The sequence below is a fragment of the Papio anubis genome, chromosome 8, assembly GCF_008728515.1.
Source record: "Papio anubis isolate 15944 chromosome 8, Panubis1.0, whole genome shotgun sequence".
Classification (NCBI taxonomy): Eukaryota; Metazoa; Chordata; class Mammalia; order Primates; family Cercopithecidae; genus Papio; species Papio anubis.
Genome location: NC_044983.1, coordinates 61614885 through 61634726, shown reverse-complemented (window position 1 = coordinate 61634726; position 19842 = coordinate 61614885). Strand labels below are relative to the sequence as shown.

The 19842-nt window shown below is 41.1% G+C and overlaps 1 long non-coding RNA gene across 1 annotated transcript; it reads right to left on the bottom strand.

Moving 5' to 3' along the window:
* Positions 1-13: 13 nt before the first annotated feature.
* LOC116276361 lies at positions 14-13280 on the bottom strand. Its single transcript, XR_004185838.1, has 3 exons — positions 12415-13280; positions 4284-4469; positions 14-3129 (listed from the first exon to the last, which is right to left on the bottom strand). It is a non-coding gene; the product is annotated as an uncharacterized LOC116276361 (long non-coding RNA).
* Positions 13281-19842: the final 6562 nt, after the last annotated feature.

The window sequence follows — 19842 nt, the reverse complement described above, 5'->3', positions numbered from 1 at the left end:
GGATCACTTGAGCCCAGGAGGTCGAGGCTGAGGTGAGTTGTGTTTGCCTCACTGTACTCCAGTCTGGGCAACACACCAAGACTCTGTCTCAACAAAACAAAACAAAATTCAAGCAGCAGTGGAAGTAGAAGAGTGTCTCCATGCTTTTTCTGCAATAACCTTCATTATGAAAGTCAGTCAGTAGGAAACCAACAAGAGCGAATAGCACTTTATGAGGACTTTGGGTATGTGTTTGGGATAGAAAGGATCAGAGACATCCCATCTTGAAAGGTTAACAAGGAATGCAAATTCCAGAGACAAGAATCTACCACCAGCAGTGTGCCTTTGCTTGCCGCAGAACTTCAGACATTTGGAATGAAGATTAAAATTAACTAATCATCGTAACAAGAATTTATACAGCCAGCACCAAAAACAAACTGGTTCTAGGACAATATAATAATCTGTAGCTTGACATGTCCCTGACACTAGTTATACTTTCTAAGGAGCGAAATTTATGAATATACTTGAGATGAAAAGCATGCTCCCCTGGACAAAGCCCTGGATAAGTACATAGGAAAGACAATTCAATTCAGTTATTTATTGAGTATCTTACTATACATGTTTTGGGATTGTGTGGACTGGAGAAAATTCCTCTAATATAAATGGAAGAGTCTGTTTTTAAAATCTAGCTGGTAAAAAAAGAAAACGAAACAAAATATAACCCAAGTTCACAGCTAGGCTTTAAAAAATGCTTAGCATTAATATTCTTCCATTGCTAAGCAACTAATAGGATATTTCAGAATGAGAGAAGGAAGTGGAGCCAAATAAACATAGTAAAAATTAAAATATACAACCAATCCACATACTTTCCCTTAAATAATCCCATCTACACCTATGCACATCATATCCACCATCAGAAAATATGTTGTTATTTTTAAAAATACACGTTCTCCTTGTCTAGCTTATAGTACTTTGACTATTTTTTCCTTTTCTTACTAAATTCATTTCTTATTTGATTAATTCATTATGTCAGATGCCAGGTATCAGCTTGACTTAGCTCATCTCATCTCATTCAAAGGCAGATCCAAGTTTTGTAAAGTCAAAAGCTTATACAATTTGGGGGCTCTCTTTAAAGAAAATAATACAAAATTACAAAATACAAGAATATGGAAAATTAGAATGATAATAGAAATCACAATAAATTTTAAAAAATTAAATGCTGACAAATACCATAAATATTACAAACTCTAAGAAACTGACATAATTTCATTAACTAGCTGCCTAACATAACTTTATAATTGTTTTCTGTTTCATTTTTTGGTTTAATGCTCTTTGGTAGCTTCTTTATACAATAGCTATTTTGTAGTATCATCTTCTGTAATGCAACTAGAAAAATACTTCAGTCTTTTTTGGAGTATAGTTGATCAAAATTTGTTTTCCATATTGGGGTTTGGGATATATAAGTCATTCAACCTCGTACACAGACATACTCGTTGTTTTTAGTACAACTACAGGTGTTTGCCCTAAAAATCAAAATATTCTGATTGATTCTATTTCACACAATTCCCATCCCAAAAGAAAAATAAGTATATTCGTGTGCTGATCATTGTAGATGTTGCATTATCTTATGTACTCCAACTAGAATGGTACAGTTATGCACAGGCTTCAATGCAAACCAAATCCTCTGCTTACAATTTTCTACATCTGAGGATAGGAGGAATTTTTCATAGACTAACTTATGACATTTTAAACATGCTTCTCTACCCCTTACCTACACACTCCTGGTAAGAGGTGTAATAGGACAGCGGTCCCCAACCTTTTTGGCACCAGGAACTGGTTTCATGAAAAAGAATTTTTCCGCGGGCTGGAAGGGACAGATGGAATGGTTTCATCTTCAAATCATAAGGCATTATTTAGAATCTCATAGGAGCACACAACCTAGATCCCTCGCATGCGCAGTTCATATTAGGGTTCGTCTAATGCTGCCGCTGATCTGACAGGAGGCAGAGCTCAGGCAGTAATGCTTGCCCGCCACTCACCTCCCGCGGCACGACTCGGTTCCTAACAGGTCATGTGCTGGTACCAGTCAGAAGCCCGGGGGCTGAGGGCCCCTGCAACGGGACACATTCATGACGTACGAACATTGGTTTGGCACCTTTATATCATGGCGCTAGGTGGCTCAGCATAGTGGGTGGTAGAAGTATTCCTGAAAACTATTCATTTGCTAGGACACCTAGCTATAACTACTAATCACAGAAATGATCACAAACCACATAAATATAACCCATGAAATGTAAATTAAGTATATCACCAACTTAATTTTCTCTTATCAGTACCCTAAAATATACAACATTCCCTCTCCAACACCACTAAACACAAGGGCAAGTCAGAGAGGTAAGAGAGCACTGTTGACTGAGGGTGGCTAAAATATCTTTTTCTGTGCGCAAATTTATAAAAGCATATGACACGTGAATACATTGCTAAGGTCTGTCCCAAAGGCTTAGGAGGAGCTGTTTTTAAAAGGAAGCCTGATAATTCAGCCTCAGCAGCTCAGTCCATCTGCTCCTGACCTCATCTTGCCCCACTTAGGGAGCGCCTACCGTGTGAGCAGCACACAGAGAGGCACCTACAACTCCACATGGAAAGAAATCACAGGATCTGAAAGGAGTTAGGGCGGCTTCACCAGAAGAAAACAAAAAGTTCACTTTCTATTATGGTGAACAAACTTTACTTTACAATTAGAGCTATGTATTCCTGTGAGTCTTCAGGAATCCTCAATAAAGTGGCCTTGGGACAATAAACGGAAATTACCTATTGAAGAGAAAAAGGAATAAATGCCATGGAAATGAAACCCAGGCCCAATGAATCAGGACAATGATCTGAGTGGCCACCCAGCACTGTTGGCCCAGAGCTGCTATCACGGGTGTGTGGCAGGCAGGGCAGCAGCTGGGGACTAGAGGAAAAGAGACCTCAAAAGGGGAAATGGAAAATGCCAAACATCCACTGTGCTATCTTGACAGTTTATGCCTGCGACAGATCTTACCGGGTGGCTCATGCCTGTAATCCCAGCACTTTGGGAGGCCAAGGCAGGTGGATCAGTTGAGCCCAGGAGTTTGAGACCAGCCTGAGCAATATGGCGAAACTCTGTCTCTACAAAAAATACAAAAAAAAAAAAAAATTAGCCGGGCATGGTGGCATGCACCTGTAGTCTCAGCTACTTGGGAGGCTGAGGTGGAAGGATTGCTTGAGCCCAGGAGAAGGAGGCTGCAGTAAGCTGAGATTGTGCCACTGCACTCCAGCCTGGAGTCCAGATCTGTCAAAAAAAAGAGAAAGAGCGAGAGAGAGACAGACAGACAGAGAGAAAGGTGTTTTAACATCCTAGAAGAAAGTTGTCGTTCCATTAGATCAAGACTTATTTGTGCCTGAAGGCAGATAATATAGTTTGGCTCTGTGTCTCCATCCAAATCTCACCTTGAATTGTAATAACCCCCATGTGTCGTGGGAGGAACCCAGTGGGAGATAATTGAATCATGGGGCTGGGTCTTTCCTGTTCTGTTCTCTGATAGTGAATCTCAGCAGATATGATGGTTTTATAAAGGAGAGTTCTCCTGCCCATACTGTCTTGCCTGCCACCATGTAGGATGTGCCTTTTCTTCTCCTTTGCCTTCCACCATGATTGTGAGGCCTCCCCAGGCATTGGGACAGTGAGTCCATTAAACCTCTTTCCTTTAGAAATTACCCAGTCTTGGATGTGTCTTTATTAGCAGTGTGAGAACACTAATACAGCAGAGGAGTGATTGGATGACTTCTTAAGTCATTATTCATTGATCTATGATATAATAGGAAAGAAGGATAAAAATATGTTTTCAAAGAAAATATATCTACAATATTTGTGATTCCACAAATAAAAAATATCTTTTCTTATTTGTAAAATAAAAATGCTCTTTATAAATCATATAAGCTGAGCCTTTCAATATTTAAAATATGATCATTTTCCCACTCAAACAGAAAAACAGCTGTAAGAATTTTAAATGTGCCTTGAAAAAAAAATAGAAAATCACCAAAATATTATTCCCTGATATTTCCTAATAGATTCTTTTGAAGTCTTTTTTTCATTTTCATGTGAATAGGAATAAAACAGAATTTTGCAAATATGCTTAAGTAATTTGTAAAATCTGAATTTGTAACAGGCAATTAAGCTAGGAAAACCAAAATTTCTTTCGCAATAAGTCTCTTGATAAAAATTACAGCTTTAATGATCCTTAGAACACTAAAAGAGAAAAGTCATGGAATTTCAACGGTACCTACTACTTTCTTTTGTTGGGTTATTCAATCTGTTGGCAAATGAAAGCTTTTCTTTCTTTTTCATTCTTCTCTGTGAATATCATTCTCCAGACAAGGTTCTCACAATCATTGTCCTGGTGACGTCACATCTTCCATGGCAACATTTTGCCAGTTTATTGTTAATAAGCTAAAGTAATTCTTGGTAGCTTTAAAAAAAAAAAAAAAGATTATATATCCACTTAAAATGTTAGATATCTATTTATTTTCACACAACATTGAATGAAATACTGCAGAAGGGGATAGTTTAATGCGTGAGCACAGATTGAAATTTAGGTCAATCTGGGAAGGCCAGATAACATGCTAGAGATTTTAGAAATCAGTGCCAAGATTATGTAATGATAACGCTCTCTCTTCTGGTCCTTTGTACTTGGGGTGCATGAACACAGGCTTCATGAAAAGTCACCTACAGAGGTAAACAGCAACTGTGGCTTTTGAAAGCAACAGATTCTAAATAACATTATTTTAAGAAAGAGGATATGAAATTACAACTACGTAAAATAGATTTACCTACCAACAAGACTGGAAAGTTATATGCAAAAATGAGAAAGAGTTGGAGTGCTTTGGGGTGAGAGAGTGATTTTTTTTCAAAAAAGTTGTTAATTTTGTTCTCTTGGCATCTCAATAACAGTTATTTGAAAATGAGTACATCATCAGGTTAGAAGGAGAGGCAGGTAGTCTGTTTGCTGGCAGGGTGTGCCCTTGGCTGCAACCTTTGGGCCCTGTGTCTTGGAAAACCTACAGGACAGTGACTTCACTCTCAAAGGAAGAATTAAATCTGATAATTTATTTCAATAGCTCACTAGGAGGGAAACAGTCACAGCAATAATTTTATAAGCTTAACGCCTCTCCCAAACTGCCCCCAGAGGTTCCTTTTTGCTTGGTAGCAGGAAGACTGAGTCTCCTTCCAGCCACAACCACCTATAACAGGTACCATAGGGGCCTTAATGCCAAGGTCTAGAGAACCACCTACAAACTTGGGGACTTTGTGAGATTTTGTTAAAACAATAAATGATCAATTACATTCATTAAAGGTTAGAAAAGAGAAAATAGTACTGAAGAAGTAAAAATAGCATAATGTCACTTGACTAAAGCATTTGTATAATTTTGAATTTAAGAAATAATATAGTGTTATTTCATTTAAATGCATAATTGTATTAATCAAGAGAAAGACTTGGAACGAGGAAACTATAAAGGAGTTTAAAACATACTTCATGAATTAGTAAAAATTTGACATCACAAAAGATTCAAAGTTGTGTTTGTAGTTTGCCTTTCAAGTCTTGTCTGTTTCTGGAATACTTCTGATGATTTTATCTCTTGTTAAGATGATAGACTTACGGGAGGCTGAGGCAGGAGAATGGTGTGAACCCGGGGGGCGGAGCTTGCAGTGAGCAGAGATTGCGCCACTGCACTCCAGCCTGGGCGACAGAGCGAGACTCCTTCTCAAAAAAAAAAAAAAAAAAAGATGATAGACTTAGAGCATTCTTTCTGTTTTGTCTTTCTCTTTCTGTTCTCCTGTTTTCCTTTCTTTCTTCTTAACTATCTATACACAATTTCTTCCAAGTTATCTCTTCTCTGAGATAGCAGAGCATTAGGTTACCACTATGTGTGTGTTAGTGGTTAAGATCCGTGACAGGGAGAAACTGTAATTAAAGCTGAGACCGTTCAGAAGTGACTTTACCCTACCCTGTACAGACTTTGTCAGAGACCATATCTCCTAAGCCAGGATGCTAGGCCAGGATTTCTTTACAAAACCACACATAAGGGAAAATACATAGAAGAGTTTTGAGTCTTATATGAGAAAAGTATTACACAAATAAAAGATTAGAATTTCTTTCAGCAGCCTTTGGGCTTTTTATATTAAACAATCTGTATTTGAAAAAACAGTACTTAACAATCCTAATGCTATCTATCAAACTCTAATAAGAGCAATTTCAGCATCAACTAATAAATCGTAGCTAAACAAGAGATCAATCACAAATGCTTTAAAGGTAGCAGCACCGGCTGATGTTCTGCAGAGTCTCTGGGCATTCAGGGCCTAGCTACAGGGAAAACAGAATAAACCCAGCAGGTGCTCTGGAACCAAGACCTCACATTGTGACCCACATCCCTCCTGGGGGCTCTGGGGGTCTACAGTCCCCCTGGTACTTCCAGGCCCCTGTGGGCTCCAGGCAGAGTGCCAGGAGTCAAAGGACCTCTCAGGAAAGACTGGAAGTTAGACTTGCAGTTAGCCAGCTTCTGCCTGTTGCTGTCATTTCTTTCTGGAGCACCTGGAGCACTCTCTCTGTGGTTGTGGTGGCCATCCAGCCCTCCCGGGCCATTTATCATGGAAGAACATCTCCCTCTGAAAACTGGAAGTGTCTTTCTTCAATTCATGGGTCAGGGCTTGAGACATCTTCTTGTGGCAGTCGTGGGTCTGACAGACATGGTTCAAGTTTCCCTGCATCTAGAAAAGTTTCTGATCAAGGACCAGGAAGTAGGCATCCTCCTCCCCCATGGACTCTCACTGAGGCTCCATGAACCTGAAGATTTTATTGTCTTCCCAGGAATATGGGTTTGACAAACCAAACATTAGTCATAAACTATTTTAGCAACTTAGAAGTCACCACACCAATATATATTTAATTTGGATCATTTTATCTTTTCCATGATAAGTCATGGAATACAGAACTTTTAAAAACAAAACTTTAAGGACTCATGGGGATTAAGGTGCCCATCCTGGTTCTCCATGAGTCTATGCTTAACATTAGACTTTTGTCCTCTTGAATACCAGTTGTGTCTCCAATTAGGTACATAGCACTGATAACTGATGGGTTATCATAGGTAATTTAAATTAGACCAGGGAGTTCATTCAAATTGTGTATCTAAACAGTTTCAGTATTGGCTTATTTAGCATGAAAATTTGGCAAACTATTTTCTTCATAGTAAATTAATTTTTGTTCTGCTTGGGTTAGTAGTTTTATAAACCAGTGAGTCTTTTCATTAAAGTTCCAGAAATTCTTATCCAGTTCAAATGATATGATTCTAAAGTTATCAGAAACCTGTATTTAAGAGTGCTTTTCAGAGTCCTTTCCATCCTTTCATGTACCTCCTTAAAGACACCATATTCTAGAATTTTCTGTGCTTGTGAAGTTTTCAGAAACTGCATCAGAATTAAGCAATTAGCTATGGGAATGACTTTACTTATTTATTTATTTATTTATTTATTTATTTATTTATTTATTTTTTATTGAGATGGAGTCTCGCTCTGTCACCCAGGTTGGAATGCAGTGGTGTGATCTCGGCTCACTGCAACCTCCGCTGCCTGGATTCAAGCGATTCTTTGCTTCAGCCTCCTGTGTAGTTGGGATTACAGGTGCACACCACCACACCCAGCTAATTTTTGTATTTTTAGTAGAGACAGGGTTTCACTATGTTGGTCAGGCTGGTCTTGAACTCCTGATCTTGTGATCTGCCCTCCTTGGCCTCCCAAAGTGCTGGGATTACAGGTGTGAGCCACCACGCCCAGCTGCAAATGACTTTAAATAGTCATAAAGATACAATTGACAAGGAAATTTTATTATTTCTGTGGTCTACAATAACTTAACCTAATAACCATGATTATTATTGATAGCATACATTCAGACACATTAGAATTTTAGAAATCTCATACAATTTTGAAACATGTTAATCATATTCATTAAAAAATAAGCTGAAGAAGGTGAAACGTTATTTTTGGTTTGTCAATGCTTCCTATGTAAACTTAACATGCCAGATAATCCTCTTTACCTCTCTTTTGGATGCTTCAGGGCCCCTCTGCACCACCCTAAAGTTAGAGGTCAGAAAAGAATTTTGAAGCTAAGATTTGATTTTGGGAAACCTGTCAAATATGTCAAAGGTTTAAAATACTTGACCAAAACAGGATCACAGGCCACCAAAAAACAAGTCATTTATTTAACCAAAGTGATTTTTAAAAACCAAAGAAGATTTTTGAAAACAAAAACCTGTACTCTTTGATAAAGGAGACTCAGTTTCCCAAACAATCAAAAGACACAAGACAGAATCTGTCTCTTCTTCTTTTCTCTCTCTCTTTTTTTTTTCTTTTTGCAGTTTGCTCAAAAGGTGAATGAAAATATTTTACTGTGTCATATTAATACTACACAGAATTTTTATTGAATAGAGAAAATCAAGTTTTACTTTTTTATTAGTGTATTATCACTATTAACACTAGTTTTAATAAAACATAAATAAATTGATCAAGTCTGTCATCTTTTAACCACAAGATTTCCATAAAACTTTTGTTTTATATTTTTCCCTTTCTATATTTATCTTGTTTTATCTATTCTTTTACTTCTTCAATTGGAAACCTTTAAGTAACTTTAAACCAGACAAGAGTTTTAACACACATTTTTATGCCTTTATAACTTTCCTTACCAAATGCATATTTTGCTTTTGCTTATACATTATGTATACAGAATTGTTTCTCTCATATCTAGTAGTTTTTAACTCTTAGTAACCCTAATTTCTAGTGAAAACCCTAGAAAGTAATTTTGAATGGTCTTATCAGTATTTGTAGATAAAAACCATTTTATAATTTTTTAGAAAAATAATATGGGAGGGGGGCAGGGAAGTGCTGGGTAGAGAAAAGTGGGCTCCCTGGTGAGGGCTCCAAGCTCAGGCCTGTGCTCACGGACCTAAATAGGGACAGGCACTCCAGTTTCCATGCACAAATGTTGCATTTTCCAAGACCACTCTGGCCCACTATGTCCCCCATTCTGTGCCTGTAAATACCCTGAGACCCTAGCAGGCACACACACAAGCAGCTGGACGTCAAGAGGAGCAGAGTGAAAGAGCACACTGACAGGCACCAGCAGATGCCAGCAGGCCATAGACAGCAGAACAATGTGGAATTCAGCTGATGGCAGACAGGGGAGAGCCCGGCTGCTGAGCAGTATGACTCCAGGGGAAAATGACCTTCCCACTCCATCCTGCTTCTGGATCCCCATCCATCTGCTGAGAGCTACTTCCGCCCTTCAATAAATACATACGTAACAAACCTGCATGTTGTGCACATGTACCCTAGAACTTAAAGTATAATAATAAAAAAAAAAATTTAAAAACCTCTCACTCATTCTCCAAGCCTACGTGTGATCTGATTTTTCTGGCACACAAGGGCAAGAACCCCAGGATACAGAAAGCCCTCTGTCCTTGCGATAAGGCAGAGGGTCTAACTGAGCTGATTAACACAAGCCACATGCAGACAGCAAAACTGAAAGAGCACCCTGTAACTCACACACACTGGGGCTTTGGGAGCTGTAAACACTCAACCCTAGACGCTGCCATGGGGTTGGAGCCCAAAAACACTCCCCACAACCTGCCCATCCGCATGCTCTTCCTAGAGGTTTGAGCTGTGGGGCACTGAAGAAGCGAGCCACTCCCCCTGCCACATGCCCTGCAAGGGGATAAGGAAACTCCTCCTGTTTCAATAGTTCTTCAAAGTATTATTTACTAAGAGATCTAAATATATTTAGCTTTTCTAAACTATATAAAAATAATATGTCAAGGTATATAGACTTAAACTCATGTTTAATAATTCATATTTCAGTATCTTCACTTACAAATGATTCAGATAGTTTATGATTATGTATTACTTAATTTAACATATCATGACTCTACAATTTTAAATTACTGAAAAGAATTTTGAAATTATGACACAGTTAGCTTCCCTAATGTCTTCCCCCAGTAATTCTAGGTCCCAAGTAGCCTTGTGGCACCCAAGAGGATTATGAAGGTCAGGGTCTGTCTGAGTCCATTAGGACAGAAGACAGAGCTGTGAAGACTATACCTGCGTTACAGAAAAGGGGTCCCGATCCAGACCCCAAGAGAGGGTTCTTGGATCTTGCAATTCCACAGAGCAAAGCAAAAGCAAGTTTATTAAGACTTTCTTAATAAAAAATAAAAAGGAATAAAATAATGGCTACTCCATAGACAGAGCAGCACCCAGGGCTGCTGGTTGCCCATTTTCATGGTTATTTCTTGACGATATGCTAACAAAGGGTGGATTATTCATGCCTCCCCTTTTTAGACCATAGAGGGTAATTCCTTGACATTGCCCTGACATTTGTAAACTGTCATGGCACTGGTGGGAGTGTAGTGGTAGGATGATCAGAGGTCACTCTGTTCACCATCTTGATTTTGGTGAGTTTTGGCCAGCTTCTTTACTGCAGCCTGTTGTATCAACAAAGTGTTTATGACCTGTATCTTGTGCTGACCTCCTATCCCATCCTATGACTTAGAATGCTTTAACTGTCTGGGAATGCAGCCCAGTAGGTCTCAGTCTCATTTTACCCAGCCCCTATTTAAGATGGAGTTGCTATGGTTCACAGGCCTTTGACATCTGGAGGATCCAACTCCTCCCAAAATAGCCAGAAGGCAAAACAGGGAAAGTAGAGGAAGAAGGGCTCACGTTGGGCTTAATTCTGGCTTGTAGCTGCTGGTCTAGGCAGTAAGAACATATCTTCAGACCTCACCATGGTCACTATGTAGACCCCTGAATCCAGAGACTCTTAAACCAAAGATGTAAGCTCTCAGTCAAATCAAGCAAGTATCTAATTATATTCAATTGATAATTTTGAAACCACTTTTATTTTACCAACAATTTAAAAACTAGGTTTATTTGCCAAATATCACATACCCATTACACATATGGACATACAAACACATAGAAGCAGATCTTATAGCTGTCATAAAGGATTTTCATTTGCCGAAAGGCAATTTGTTTTTAAATAATTTTTCTTTTCCCCATTCGTTCTATCAATCTTACAATTATCAATTTCATTGCCCTAAGCAATTGTTAATTAGGCAACAAATTTGCATTTCTAAAAGGACAACTCCGGTGGAACAAAAAAAAATTATATTTTATAAGCATAGAGCTAACAGTTTAGGCCTAAATATTGCATCATTATTTGCTCAAACCAGGGGGAAAAAAAAAAACACTCAAAAGTTCACTTAGGACAAGATGGCCAGAAAAGCACCTTAAAGAAAGGTATGACTTCTTATGTAAATTTAGAAGAATGTGGTAAGAGTTTCAAATGTACATAGGCAGACATCCTTAAAAATGGAGATTTCCTTAATAGATGTAAATTTCTTTTAGAAAAGAGATTCAAGGTAGCCAATTAAATTCCAGAAAGGTGTATTTTGCTTTAATAGGGTGTTCTTCTTAACTTAGCTACTGTTTTTTAGCTAAGATTACTGAGTTCAGACTAATAGGTGGAGCCCATTAAGAAACAGGGCCAGTAAAGCAATGGATGCCTGGATTCAGCATGGATAGATCTGAAAAAGAAACAAGCCTATTTTACTTGAGGTCTACCTTTTATAAACACCTTATCTAGGATAGCTTTCTTTCCACCTTTGAGGCAGGATAGTAGCCAAGCCAAAAGGTTAGCAGACTTAAATTTTTAAATCATTTAGCCACTTAAGCTTTCTATTTGCCCTTTATAAATTTTTTAAATAAAAATGTTGAAATCTTTTTAGAAGCTTCTGCGTATCAATAGGCATCCCAAGATTAGACTCATTTGGGAGCCTTCATTTTCAAATACAATTCCGTGCAGTATTGTTCATTTGGAACATTTCACTGTAACTTTAGTAAGATGTTGCCATTCCTGTAAGACTTTGCAGCTTCTGGGGCCTAATACTTATGCATGTATAAGCTGGAAGAAACTCAGTTCTTCAGAAATTAAGGATCCCATTTTTACCTCAAATATTGGCTTTGGCTCTCAGGTTCCCTGGATCAACTTAGCCAATGATTTTTTTCCAGCTTAAGCATGCAAGAAAAATGAAACAAAGAGGTAGAACACAAAAATCCCTGTGAATTTCCAAAAGCCAAATGTTACATCCCCTGCAATATTGCCATTTACTACGTTTCTTTCTGACTCAGTCAGAAGTAAGAGGACTTTAAAGGATCCAAGCCGGTTCATTACCGAATCAAATCCAATCCTGGCCTCAGTCCAGTTTCTGGGACTTCCAAACCCCGTTTGGATCAGAAATTTGCTCAAAGAAACTCGGAGAGCTTAAAACAGAAATTTGTGGCGATTCGGAATCTGAGAGAAAACTTACCATGATTCCCAGCTGCCCCGAGAGAGCAATGGGCATAATGGGTCCAGCAGGTACTTTGCTTGGTCACTCAGTGCTTCAGGGGATCGTTTGAAGCTCTATTTCAGATCCCACTTCTGATGCCATCTGTTAAAAACTTTAGCTGAATTAAATTTAAAAGAGTTTAATTGAGCAAAAAACAATTTGTAAGTCGGGCAGTCTCCCAAGCCAGAATAGGGATGCCAGTGTAGAGACTCCAGTGCAACCACGTGGGAGAAGATTTATGGACAGAAAAAGGAAAGTGATGTACAGAAAACGAAAGTGAGGGACAGAAACAGCCAGATTGGTTACTGCTCACCGTTTGCCTTATTTCAACACAGTTTGAACAGTTGGCCACCTTTGAGTGTCTAAACTTGGTGATTGGCAGAATAGTAAACTACAGTCTGTATACAACTCCATTTAGGTTATAGTTCACAATGTACAGAGAAACCTTTGGGGCAAATTTAAAATATGTAAGGAGACAGCTTTAGGCAAAACTTGATTTAACAACCCCATAGGAAAATCCTTGAAAATAAGTCATTTGTGGCTTATTTTAGAAACAAAACCGGAATGTCTATGCACATTATAGTCAACAGATTATCTTTCCCAGAATTATCTTATTGTAACATGAAGTATCCTAACCTTTGATGAGTAAAAATTTGCTTTTCCCTGGGATAACTACTTCTATAAGGCTTGTTAATAAAAGGGACAATTTCAATAGCTTTTAATTTTCTACTAAAAAAAAAATTTTATGGCATTGAACATCATTTCAAAAGCAAGGCCAGGCACAGTGGCTCGAGCCTGTAAACCTAGCACTTTGGGAGACCAAGGCAGGAAGATCACTTGAGCCCAGGAGTTCGAGATCAGCTCGGACAACATGGCAAAACTCTGTCTCTACAAAGAATACAAAAAAAACCCAGCTATGGTGGTGCACACCTGTGATCCCAGCTACATGGGAGGTTGAGTTTGGAGGATCACTTGAGCACAAAAGGTCAAGGCTGTACTGAGCCGTGATCATGCCACTGAGCTCCAGCCTGGGTGACAGAGTGAGACCCTGTCTCAAACAAACAAACGAAAAAAGAAAGAAGCCCAAGTTATTTAAAATTCTACTTCTAATAGGTCATTTTTTTAATGAAATATCAGCCAGAAATATCTTAACTGAACAAAATGTCATTGAAATCAGAAAGGTAAAAAGCTCATAAAATAAAAAACTAAATGCATTTTAGAAGCAGAGAATAGAAACAATAACTTTCTTTTTTCCTACCAAAACTAAACCAAAACAAAATCCACTTTGAGGGAAACTTTATGTTGAAGGTGCAAGGCTCTTGTATCGGTTCAAACTCTGAGAGCGCGCCAACAGACACCACCAGCGGTGTGGAGCAACACGCTGTTTTAATAAGCACCTGGGTGCAGAGGGCCTGAGGCCTAAAATGGCATCAGCCCCAAATGAGGATGGGGCAGGGGTTTTATAGTCCTCTGTAAACAGGAAGTGTCCCAGTCTGAAGTGACTGCTACATAGTACCCAGAAGGCCTCCCTCTCGATCTTCAGGGGGTGTGTGTCTTCTAGCCAGCTCTCTTCCTGCTTCTGCTATCTTGCTGACGCACGCTGCTGGTGCAAGTGGCCTTGCACCTTGGGACTGGGCCTGAGGAGGGAGGAGTTATTCATTCCCTTAAGCTTTCAGGCCCCGGGGAGAATCTTTTATTCCTATTTGGTTATAGAAAAGGGAAAAGGGATGACTTTCTCCATAACTACTTCACGCATGACATAGGGGTGGTGTGGGTATCTTGGAAAAAGAAACTCTTAATTTTGGGGTATTCTTGAGAGACGGGTTGGTATCCATCATGTCTCTGTAGCAGAAGCATCCTCTCGATTGTCTGGCAGCTAACTGTAGTTTCAACAAGAGTTTTAATGGCTTTTATTATCAGTGGGCTAACACAGGGGAGAAATAGGAGGAACTCAATAATGAAGATTATTGTCCCTACTAGCATTTTAAATCCTCCTAAATTAGGGAAGCATCCTCCTAGAAGGTTTGTCGGGTCCCATCCCTTCCAGGTTTGGACTGGTACATGGGCTACTTTTCTGATGTTTGAAGCAATCTCTAGAACCGCTTTTCCGTTATCATCTATGTTAAGACAATAATTGGAGATATTAAACTTGCCACAGACCCCACCTTCTTCTGCTAATAAGTAGTCTAGTGCTAGCCTGTTTTAATACGTTGCTGCATGCATTTGGTTTTGTTGTTGTGTGAGCATTTCCAGGGCTGAGGCGGTTTGGTTAGTGATTATCTCTAGAACCGTCTGTAGTCTCATTATTCTATTTAGCATATATATGGGAGTGTGATAACCCCATGAACCATCCTCAGCCCAAGTGGCAGGACTGTAATGTTTGATGATCCGTAGTGGAGGTCATTCATTCTGTTGCCATCTTTGGCTTCCTCCTACCTTTAAGGATTGTTTCTTTTGTTTGTTTGTTTGTTTAGGTTATTACATACAGGGACTCCGAGGGTGTTGCCCGCTGTTAATGTTTTGGAGGAAGGAGTAGCCTCGGGGGTGAGCTTGACCCTGGTGTGATGCATCCAGTTGGGGAGTCCTTGGACTCTCACTGCAGTTGGCGTGCTGAGTATCACAGTGTAGGGGCCTGTCTACTTCAGTTGGAGGTTTTTGTGAGAGTCAAGTTGGCAGATAAACACTTCTGTGCCTGCAAGACAGTTATGTTGAGAGGATAAGGAGGTGTTGACAGGGAGGGGCATGGCCTCATTTGCTGCTTTACGAATGAAAGACTGTGTCTGGATTAAGAAGCGGAAGTAATTCTCAAGTGGCTCAGGGTCTGGTAAGGGTGGAGGCTCCAAGATAAAATTTCAGCCATACATGATTCCAAAGGGGCTATAAAAAAAAAAGGGTGTCTTTGGTGTTGCATGGAGTCTCATGAGGACGACAAGGAGATTTTTTTTGTCCACGACTGGCAGGTTTCTAGACCCAGCTTGGTGAGTTGGGCTTTAAGGACAGAGTTGATTTTTTCAACTTTGCCTGAAGATTGAGGCCTGTAGGGTGTGTGGAGAACCCATTTTATACCTAATGATGTAGAGACACCTTGAGTAATTTGGCTGATGAAGGCGGGCCCGTTATCAGACTGGATGGATGTTGGGAGTCCAAAGTGGGGAATTATATGCACAGTGAGAGTTTGTGCGAAGACATTTGCACCTTCTGAAGTTGTTGGGAACATTCTACCCACCCAGAGAAAGCACAGACAAAGACTAGGAAATAGCGGAGCCGTTTATCAGGCAGGATGTGAGTGAAGTCTACTTGCCAATCGTGCCCAGGTATCTGGCCCCAAGCTTGGTAGGTAGGAAAAGGCCATGGTCAAAGGGGGCCCTAGGGTGACACTGAGTGGCAGACAGAGCAGGACTGGGTGATTTCTCGAACACGGCTGGAAAGGTGAGGACAAGTGACAATAGGGTGGAGAGGTTGTAAGAGAGGTTGTAACCGACATGAAAAGAGTTGTGGAGACTTTGGAGAATAGGGATTGTTTGAGAGTGAGGAAAAACAAAGTGCCCTTCTTTGACACACCGTGGTCTTTGATTTTGAAGGTTTGGGGCACAGAAGTCCTCCTTTTCTTCTGAGGAGTAAAGAGGAGAGAACAAGGACAGGGACAGAAACTAGCCTTGCACAGGTTGTAGGGCTACTTGTTTGGCTACCTTATCTGCTAGAGCATCTCCAGCTGATACAGAATTGTCTGGGGTTTGGTGGCCCCTGCAATGAATGATGGCAACTTTCTGCGGGAGCCTGGCAGCTTGAAGGAGTTTGCTGATGAGAGAGCCATTTATGACAGGAGTGTTTTTTGCAGTTAGGAAACCTCGTTCTTTCCAGATGCACAAGTGTGAGTGCACTATGTGGAACGCATAATGAGAATTTGAATATATGTTGATCTGTTGTCTGGCTGCTAGAGTGAGAGCTCAAGTGAGGGTGATGAGTTCAGCTTTTTGGGAGGTGGTGCCTAGGAGGAGCGGATTGGTTTCAGTAATGTGTGTGGGGGGTGACACTATAGTATAGCCAGCATGCCAGCATTCTTGATGTAGGAAGGAACTACCATCTACAAACCAAGTAAAGGAAGCATCTGGAAGGGATTAGTCTGTTAGGTTTGGAAAATGAAAAGAAAGGTTTGAAGAGTGTTCACACAGAAGTGTGTAGGGTCTTGGGCGGTTGTAGCTTCAGGTAAGAGCATGGCCAGGTTTAGACGGGAACTGATTAGCATGGTGATGTGAGGAGTTTCTGTGAATAGAGCATACAGTTGGAGGAGCTGTGGGGCAGAGATGAGACTTAGTACACTTCAGTGAGCTAGCATGTCTTTGAAGTTACGGGTTGAATAAACTTAGATTGGCATGGAGAGATGGTTTTAGGCTTTCAAGGGTGAGGACAGCAGCAGCCACCAATGCTCGGACGTCAGCAGGCCATCTGAGAACTGTGGCTTCAAGCTGTTTGGAGAGGTAGGCGACAACCTGGAGGGTGGGTCCCTCAGACTGGGTTAGAACACCTAGTGCGACTCCACGCGTTCGTCGGTATCGAGGGAGAAAGGTTTGGTGCGGTCTGGGAGAGTGAGGAGAGGGGCTGAGGTGACAGCCTTCTGGAGTAGATGGAAAGGTTGGGTAATAGGCTTTGCAGGGTTTGAAGGCTCATGGAGAGGGCCTTTAGCAGCTTGGAATAATGGTTTGGCAAGTAGAGCGAAGGAGGGAACCCAGAGCCTAAAATATCCCCCAGTCCTACAAAAGAGAATTTCTTGCTTAGTCTTGCTGAGGTGGGAGGGGTTGGAGGAGAGATATGTGGTCAGTTGTGAGCCCTCAGGTTTTTGGGGTAAGAACTAGGCCTAGATAGGTGACTGAGGGGGTGCATATTTGTGTCTTTCTTAGGGGAGACCCGATACCCCCGTTCTACCAAGAAGTTTAAAAGATAGATAGTATGGGCGTTGCAGTCTCTTTGAAAGGGGCTACACAGGAGCAGATCATCAACATACTGAAGGAGAGTGGACGGTTTTAGGGATAAGGTACAGAGGTCGCGAGCAAGAGCCTGTCTGAAAAGATGGGGACTGTCTCTAAAACCTTGAGGTAGTATACACCAGGTAAGCTGATGTGAAAGGTGGGTAACAGGGTTTTCCCATGTAAAGACAAAGAGGTTTTGGGAATCAGGGTGTAAAGGAATTGTGAAAAAAAAAAAAAATCCTTTAGGTTTAGAACAGAAAAATGTGTGGTATTGGAGGGAATTGCAAAAAGTAAAATATATGGGTTAGGAACTACTGGACATACTGGGAGTACAGCTTGGTTAATGAGCCTGAGGTCCTGGACTAAGTGATAAGTTCCATCTGGCTTTTTTTCAGATAGAATTGGTGTGTTAAAATGGGAGTCTGTTAGGTAGAGTAGATGACTGGTGAAGAGGCAAGAAATGATAGGATTTAAGCCTATAAGAGCTGCTTGGGGGATGGGAAAACTGCTTCTGTGATAGGAACTGGGTGGGCTCTTTAAGGGTAATGTGGACGGAGGTGTGGTGTTTTGCGACTGAGGGTGTGGAAGTATCGCAAACAGCAGGGTTAACTATGGATGGGGAATAAGAAAAGGTAGCATGTTTTAAGGTGGGAGGTTGGAGGAGAAGAAAAATGTTGGAAGCCCTGGAGAGGTCTGGGTTGATGCGTTGGGTACTATGGAGAACATGGAAGTGGAGAGTAGTGTGGAGTTTTGAAAGGATGTCTCTGCCTAGGAGCAAAGTTGGGCATGACGGCAGGACTAAGAAAGAGTGAGTGAAGGAAAAGGTGTGCAGGGAGCAGAAAAGTGGAAGACGGGCTTGGAGTTTGGAGACTTGTCCATCAATTCCCACAACAGAGACTTGGGAGGACTTGGTGGGTCCTGAAAAATTAGGTAAAGCAGAGTAGGTTGCCTGGGTATTAATTTAAAAAGACATACTGGCCTACCTGCCTCTGAAAAGCAACCAGGCACATTCCTCCATATATCTCCCAACTCCCTGAGCCCAGCACAAACACATTCCTCCATATATCTCCCAACTTTAGAAAAACACCACCTGGGAAATCTCCGATAAGGGCACAGCGGGAACCAATAAAAAATGCTAAATGTATAATGTTAACCAATTGTAATGTTGTAACCAAAAGAATTCCCTTGTTCCCCTGTAACTTTACATATCCTGTTTACATCAGGCTATAAAAAGCAAGCACTCGCATTGTTCGAGGCCCTCTTGTATGCTGTGGAAGGGAGGGACCAAGTTCGAACTTGCAGTAAAAGATCCTTGCCGCTTGGCTTTGACTCTGGACTCTGGTGGTCTTCTTTAGGGAACAAACGGTCTGGGCATAACACCACCATCAGGGTTACCCTTGGCTCAGAGGAACAGATGGCAGTTGCGGGGCATCCGTTCCAGGACACTGTCAGTCTTCAGTGGCAAGGCCGACGAGATCTGAGTAGGCGATTTTGGCCAGCTCAGGAAGGGATGGGGGCGGTCCTTGTGGGAGCCACCCACAGTCTGACTTCCAGTGGGGTCTTCTGTAGAGGGGGCATGGCCTGGTGGGCTTACCTGGGTTTGGGCATTGTCTGGACCAGTGGCCTTCATTACTGCACTTGAAACAGGCACCAGGTGGAGGTAGATGGCTAGGAGGCTTCTGTGTGGAGCTGTGGCCCTGTGGACCTGCAGGACCCCGATGGCAGAGGCAAGCATTTGAAACTCTTCCTATTTTTGCCGTTTACTTTCTTCATCACAATTGTTGAAGACTTTGAAGGCTAAATTAAGAAAGTCTCATTGTGGGGTTTGAGGGTGGTCGTCAAGCTTCTGAAGCTTGCACCGAATTTCAGGGGTGGATTGGGAGATGAACCGAAGGTTTAAGATAGTAGTTCCTTTTGGGCTGGCTGGCCTTAGGTTGGTATACTTTCTCATGGCTTCAGTTAAATGAGAGAGAAAAAGGGCTGGGTTTTCATCAGGACCTTGGGTGATTCCTGAAAGTTTTTCATAGTTGACTGCTTTAGGGTACGCTTTTTGAGTCCTCCTAGGAGACACACAATCATGTAGTCTCGATGGTGGTGTCCAGGGGCCCTGTCTTGATAATCCCAGTGGGATCCTGGTTAGGGACTACTTCTGCACCAGTAGGCTGGGCAGGAGCTTGGTGATGAATTGTATCAGCATGTCCTTGAGCTAGGGTCCAGATATGGTCCTGGTCTTCTGGGGTGAGAGTGGAAGAAAGGATAATATAGAGGTCATGCCAAGTTAGTTCATAAGACTGAGTGAGGTACTGAAACTCTCTAACATAAAAGGTAAGGTCTTCTGGAAATGAACCAAGTCTTTTGTTAATTTGAGAGGTATCAGTGAGGGAGAAGGAACTTGAACTCTAACAATACCATCAATTCCTGCTACTTCCTGAAGGGGGCA